Source organism: Alosa sapidissima, chromosome 24 (assembly GCF_018492685.1).
Source record: "Alosa sapidissima isolate fAloSap1 chromosome 24, fAloSap1.pri, whole genome shotgun sequence".
Lineage (NCBI taxonomy): Eukaryota > Metazoa > Chordata > Actinopteri > Clupeiformes > Clupeidae > Alosa > Alosa sapidissima.
The window spans coordinates 5702367-5709844 of record NC_055980.1 but is presented as its reverse complement, the minus strand read 5'-3'; the positions used below and the strand labels follow the sequence as shown (position 1 = coordinate 5709844).

The window sequence follows — 7478 nt, the reverse complement described above, 5'->3', positions numbered from 1 at the left end:
CAGGCACTTAAGCTAATTTATTAGAGGGTCATTCAAGCAGTACTAAGTGGATGGCTCTCTATGGTGTTGGATGATTCTAGTGTATTTTTTTGTGTGAGGGGTGGGGGGGCTGCTCTCTATCATGGACTCCATTAGTATGCATTATAATGACAAAGATGTTTAGCACTGTCCATTGTAAGTGCCATAGCCACTTTTCTTGGCTGCCATTGTTTTCTGTTTGACTTTGTCTTTCTCTCCTCTCTTAACTCTTCTCTTCTCTCTTTCTCATTCTCTTTTTCTTTTCCCTCATTCTGTGGCTTTTCCTCACGGTCTGTCTTTCCCTCCCTCCCTCCCTCTTTCCCTCCTTCTCTCCCTCTCTCTAGCTCTGTCTTTAATTATTTTACTCTGTCCCCCTATATAACCAACTCTCTCATTCCTCTCCTCTCTCTCTCTTTCTCTCTCTTTCTCTCTCTCTCTCTCTCTCTTTCTCTCTCTCTCTCTCTCTCTCTCTCTCTCTCTCTCTCTCTCTCTGTCTTTTCTCTTCTGCGTAATTGAATTGGCTGCCTGAAGCCCAGTAAAAGGGACGTAATGAATAGCAGAGATATAAAAAAAAAACATGGACGCCGTTATAAAACCCCACAGACGTTTTGTTTGGCCAGCCCACAAGTCCTCACCCTCCTATAATATAATACATTGTCCTGGCCCATACCCCATTTTGTACATGCGTATACGCTCATAACGTCCATTTGTTTTAGTTCGGGATGAATAGATCCTCAGGTACCTTTAGAAGGCTGGTGTTAATGATTGGAATGATTCAACGGTTAGAAGTGTTTAGGGTAGTTGTGTGAAGAAATATCTTTCCTCTGGTCGATGTGTCCTAAAAGAGATTTTGTTCAACTCGGAGGCTGAAAGATCTTTTTTGTCTTTTTGTTTAGTACTTAGACGCACACCATTGAAGTGCTTTGGGTATTTCTTTTCGATTTCTTGTTTTATTTCCTTTTTTGAAAATAAAGAATAAAAGGTAATCTATTTTTTATGATTGTAATTAGGCATTTTTGGGAGTGGTAGTTGTGGTTGTAATTGCTCTCTGCTTTTTTAAAAGAAATGAAGCTGAAGTGTTTGTTACTGTGATTGTGATTTTAATAATAAAAATTAACTTAACATACATCAGACATCATCAGAGTTCATACATATTGCTAGTGTGACTGGAAAATATTAGCGTAAACTTTTTCCATCAGCTTTAAGTGCATTATGCTTTATGTAAATCAAGGGCTAAATCCACCCTCTGTACCGATTCAGATTTGTATGTGCATTAGAAGATTGAATGTGCATTGCAAGTGTTTCAGGTACAAATGGCACGCTTTCAACGTCATTCATCGTATTCTTTACAAACCATGTGTACGTTCAAATACATCCTGACCGAAAAAGCAAAGAAACATTAACTTTATTAACTTCATGAAATGTATATGATCATGGTTTAAGAAAACACATCTGCTTTCTCTAGTTCAGTCAGCCAGTCAGTCCATCTTTCTCTCTAGCTCTCACCATTTCTTTCTTGATCGCTCCTTTTTCTTTATTTAGTCAGTATTCCTCTTTCTTTATCTCTCTTTATCTCTCTCTCTCATACACTAACTTCCTATTTTCTTTTCTCTCCATCATTAGTGGTATGTTCTCATTGTTGTGGCCCCTACCATTCCTCTTGCTTTAATAAGGTCATATCTCTGGTGTCAAGAGTACATGGAGCCTCATTATGGAGGGTCAGAGCACCAGACCAAAGGCACACTTCAGACAGTGCTGGCACTGGGGCACACACATACAAATACTCAGGCACACATGCATATACACACACACTCCCGCACATATGCACATGCACTCACATTATACACACACACACATTCATACATACTCACATGCACACACACAGAAGCACTCATGCCAATGCTGGCACTGTGACGCGCGCACACACACACACGCATGCACTCACAAATACACACATGCCCTCACATAACACACACACATTCCTACATTAAATTGTTTACTGTTAAATGTAACTATTGTATTGTTGTTATGTTGTATGTCGCCTTGGATAAAAGCGCCTGCTAAACACCATAACCATAACAATACTCACATACTCTCTTACACATACACACAGACTGTTCTCTGTTGAGCTCTAAAGTTACACAGAGGAGCTTCTGGTAACAATTTATAATAAGATGCCATAATAAATAGCAAACTAGTAATTACCTAACCCTTTGTTAGTATTTGTAAATTGTTACTAAAATATCTATTTGGCACAAGTTAATAGTTACATGGTTACTGGTGTAAGAAATGCAATGAAATTGTAGAAATAGTGTGTGAGTGTTTGGGGTTGGTGGGTGTTTGGATTGTGGGGGCAATAAAGACAGAAAACTATTAACTTGTGCCAAACTCACACACACTCATTTCCATACACAAAAGTAGGGGATGGAGTGGGAGATGGAGACAAATTGACAAGCGTGATTTATTTTTGCGGAGAGAATGTGCAGAACTGGGCTGCGGTCATATTTTGTACTGCTCTGCGGTAGATCTAGTTCCAATAGAATCTGTGAGGCTATTCACATGGAAATACCTTAGTGCATGCAAATGTTTCCCTTGAAAGTGTCTGATGTCTGGTTTGCTCTGCAAATTTGGGCAGCCGTGGCCTACTGGTTAGCGCTTCGGACTTGTAACCGGAGGGCTGCTGGTTTGAACCCCGACCAGTAGGCACGGCTGAAGTGCCCTTGAGCAAGGCACCTAACCCCTCACTGCTCCCCAATCGCCGCTGTTGTTGCAGGCAGCTCATTGCGCCGGGATTAGTGTGTGCTTCACCTCACTGTGTGTTCACTGTGTGCTGAGTGTTTCACGGATTGGGATAAATGCAGAGACCAAATTTCTCTCACAGGATCAAAAGAGTATATATACTTATATACTTATACTTAAATTAGTTATATCACGTATGCCTGTTTGTAAGTATATTTGCCTGGGAAACTGGAAAAGTCTTCACCTATTGTGTCCAACTCCTCATGTACGATATGTCCGCTCCCTTAAGAGAGTGCAGATGGCATGTGGCTACCGCTCCTGATAAAGACTGAAGCATCTGACATAAGTAAGTCCATATCGGGTGCTTAACTTTTCAGGCAAACAATACATTTCTTAATAAGCACCCATGTGCAATGACCATGGAACAACGGGAGCGTGCTAAGTGTTAGACTCATAAGAGACGGGCAACTCAGGGACTGAGTAAAATCATGACTGATTCTCTATCAGAAAGTAGGAGTACAAGTGAACAGTGGTAGTGGTTAAGGAGTAAAATGTAACAGTGGTAATATTACGAGCCTATCTAGGATACATTTGAGAAATGCACTGTTGGTTGGTTGGTTGTTTGAAACAGGAAGGTGTGTGTGATGGAGTTAAGCCTTTCAGCAGTAGTGTGTTAACCCCCCTTTTCAGGTGGAGAGTGGGGATGAAAGCATGGCGTCCACAGTGGGGCCTAGATCGATCGCTCGCCTCGGTGGAGAGAACCCGACTAAACGGCTCCACAGGCTCTTTGTTGATCGCTGACTTCAAACGCACGCCCCAACCCCCATCTCCCTGCCCAAACGACCTCTTGGAGTGGCGTATGCCAGTGATACTCCTCTACCAGTGCCCCCACCCCACACTCTCACATACACACTCAAATAGACACACACACACACACACACTTAGATGCCAGGGGGAGGTACCGGTCAGATTATAGCCTAGTTCTGCCAACCTCCTGCCAATTTACTGTAACCTTTTCATGGCCATCTGCCACAGGAATATGGCATTATAACACACATAACACACACACACACACACACACACACACACACACACACACACACTCACACACTCACTGATACACAAGGACACACAATCACTCATACACATATACGCACTCACAAACACACACACATGTGGGTACAGTCTTTAATGCACACTCTTTTATACACACATGGGTGCACGCACACACACACACACACACACACACACCGATATACTCACTATTGAGTGTAGCAGTGGGCCTCTCTGAGGCAGCTGATGTTTGTATAGGACTGTGGGTTTGATTGCTGGGGCATCCAGCCCTCCAGGTGTGCTGGCGATGGCTCATAAGCTTCAGGGCTATTGTTTGTTTACCAAACGACTCAGAAGAACACTTTGTGTCCAAAACAAACATCTGTTTGATATCTGAGAAGCCAAGAGCATCTCATCTGGCTGGTTCATTCTGTAAGGTTCAGTCTCTGTACTATATAAAGGATCTAGAGATCTCTCTGTTTCTCTCTCTGTACCTGACAGCCATCCATCTATAAAATACTGGTAAGTGAAAATCTTTTTTTACTGGCTTGATGTAGTCAGTTAGGTATTGAATTGGACCATAGGATTGGACTTGGGTGGGTTTATCTATTTGTAAATTAAATGTTGACAGTTCTCTTTCCTCTTCACATAGAAAAAAAAACAACCCAGTGGCCTTTTTGATGAAGCCAGCGTCATCACCCACCCACTGGTCATCCCCACCTGAGTGTGTTCTCCCTCCGTCATGCTGACTGGAGTGCTCCGACGACCCCCACAGTGGTGTGTGTGCGCACTGTGTTGGCGCTTCACAGGGCTGCTTAAAAGGTCAGCCTCTGCTATCGCTGCATACATAATGAATGCAGCAGGCCGCTGGAACCCGCATAGGTCTGATTTGCATGGCCTTCGCCAAAGGAGGCTTAACCAAAGTGAGCGTGTGTGTGTGTGTGTGTGTGTGTGTGTGTGTGTGTGTGTGTGTGTGTGTGTGTGTTTATTTGTGTGTGTGTCTGTGTGTGTGTGTGTGTGTGTGTGTGTCTGTGTGTGTGTGTGTGTGTGTGTGTGTGTGTGTGTGTGTGTGTGTGTCTGTACGTGCGCATGCATGTGTGTGTGTGTGCTTGCATGCATAACAGAAAATAAGGAGCATTTATTTGGAAAGAGATCAGAGACAACGCTTTTCCTCAAATGTTAATGTTTTAATCTCATTAGTAGAGGCACTGGCATGCCTTCACTTACAGTGCTATCACACATGAAATGTTTTGACTGTTAAATGAGTTGCTCAGCACCAGGCTGGCTCTTTAACATTTATTTGAGTATTTTATTAAGCAGCCCTTTTTATTCAAGTGCAGGGGAATGTATCATGTATGTAGGCTGACAGTAACCTGGGTTTTAATCCCATTGCTTTTGTCCAGATTAAAAAATTGAGTGCAGGAGTGATAAAATGTCGATTAGGCCTACTGTTAGTGAGACTATGGGGAATTAAAAATGCCGTCTACAATTCGGTTTTGGTGATATTTGAAGTCAACAGCCAATCAAATTATACTTTTTCCTTTCACGTTGCCAGGACTTGGTTTGGACATGAGTTAGTTGGAGACGTCCAATAATCTATGGAACAATTGCATGCAATAATGTGCTATGAAACCATCTCTGGTACAACATAGTAATAAAAGGGATTTTGATTCCATCATTGGCACACTAATTTACTAAGTATTTTAAGGCAGTTATGGGCTTTTGCAGGTTAAAAAAAAGCAGGTCCCCTTGTCTGATGCTATCCACACAAGTTGTTTTTAGAAACGTACTGTTTTGAAAACATTCATTTTGATAAATGTACCAAAGCGACTGAGAAACACTGTAAAATCATTCCAAGGTAGGCCAATACTTAACTAATTCGACCACCAGGTGCCAAAGTCCCTGCAAAACACCAGCTCCGCAGCTTCGCCGCAATGAATGCAAACACACATCAAAGAGACTGTTTAAGTAAACAGGTGCTAACACTGCCTTCCTTCCCTCTTAATTAATTCCAGCCGCACGAGCGCCATCAGCAGCAGGGTTTATTAGGCCTCCGCATTAGGCTCAGCTCTCAGTGCGTGGTTCCTGTGGATTGGCTGCGGGGATTTATGATAGCGAGAGCCGAGACTCTTGTTTGCCTCATCACGACCAGCGCTACAAAGTTGAGTTAATCCTGCTGATGGCGCTGCTCGCTCTCAGTGACAGTTCTAATAGAGGTTGTTTGTTTCCGTAGCTGATGGAGCCAAGCTGCATGCGTAACCTAGGGTTTGGTTCAAAGGATACATATACATGCACATATTAATGACGCCTATATAACCAGCAACAGCTGAACAAATAAATGTAAAATATCATGTAAATTCATGAATTGGAAGAAAACATACAGGCTGCATTTATTTCTCTAGGCATTTCATTTAGGCTCATGCAATGCCATTTACATTAAAAAATTTAAAACATTCTTAATTGATTCTTAAATAGGTTCTTTAAAGAAACATTTCTATACACTTACGAATCTTGCTGAAAGATCTTTTAAGATCCCTTCTCAGAAGGAGGTAGTGTTCCTGATTGGACCTTCTTTGAGAACTGTAGTGTTCTGTTCTGTTCCGAATGTCTTAACCAGCGTTCTTTTGTCTCTGTTGTATCAGAACTTCTAGGGACACAAATTATTACATGTGCAAAGAGTGTTTCTCTTTACTGGCAGCAAAAAACAAATGCTGACTTGCTGACTTGTTTCCATGGCCGCAGGCATTTCCTTTGTTGTAAGAGAATGCCATCCAAGCACAATGCAAGTTCTGTTGGGTTCCAGAATTCATAAAATAGTCCTGGCATGACCCAAGCTATGATCTGGTAAATAAACAATTGTGATTGCTTGTAGGTTTACTGTGATGGAATATGTTACAATTACAAAATACAACTACCACATTACAAACACAAATCATAACAGTTGGTTAGAATAGTGGTAAATCTATACCATGAATTTGGTCGGGAAAATTACACAGTCTCTCTCTCTCTCTCTCTCTCTCTCTCTCTCTCTCTCTCTCTCTCTCTCTCTCTCTCTCCCTCCCTTTTGCTCCTTTTTCGCTCTGGTGTCATGTCACAGAGATGGACAGGAGACTGATATCAGCAGAGGCAGCCAGAATCATTCAGTAACTCAGTAGTCTCCCTCTTGACTTCAGAGTGAATACTCTGTCCTGACAGAATGCAAACTCAACGGAAATTAAGGGCTAATTCACTGTGTTCTGTACTCACTAAACACTAAAACAGATGGATACCCGTAGACAGCATAGTCTTGAGACCATTATACAAGCCTTAATTAAAGATTAAATATGAATAACATAGATTACTGAAGTAGATTCACATAGAACACTCAAAATCAAAAAAGCTACAAACTGTTGCAGAGTTTTGCTTTCACTGGATGAGAAGTGGTAGCTGGAGCTGGATTAGATAAATCAGCACCATGGACAGCGAACACACTTTCCTATTACATTTGCAGAACTTCACAGTGAAGTACAGTCTCCACAGTCTCCAATGCAGAGAAATGAAGATCTTCAAGCTCTCCACCTGATCCCCGCTCCCATACCCTGGATCAGGACAGTGTGCACAGTGTCACCACTATGCACCCCCCCCACACACACACGGTTAACACAGAGGTGTCAGGGATGTGTTTGGCC

The 7478-nt window shown here is 42.2% G+C and overlaps 1 protein-coding gene across 1 annotated transcript in view; it reads left to right on the top strand.

The window, feature by feature from the left end:
- The window catches only part of LOC121700695, a 64501-nt gene extending 63357 nt beyond the window's left edge, over positions 1 to 1144 (top strand). Inside the window, exon 28 of the mRNA XM_042083833.1 lies at positions 1 to 1144. This exon is cut by the window's left edge and continues 449 nt beyond it. The gene's annotated coding sequence lies outside the window, so the exon portion shown is untranslated.
- Positions 1145 to 7478: the final 6334 nt, after the last annotated feature.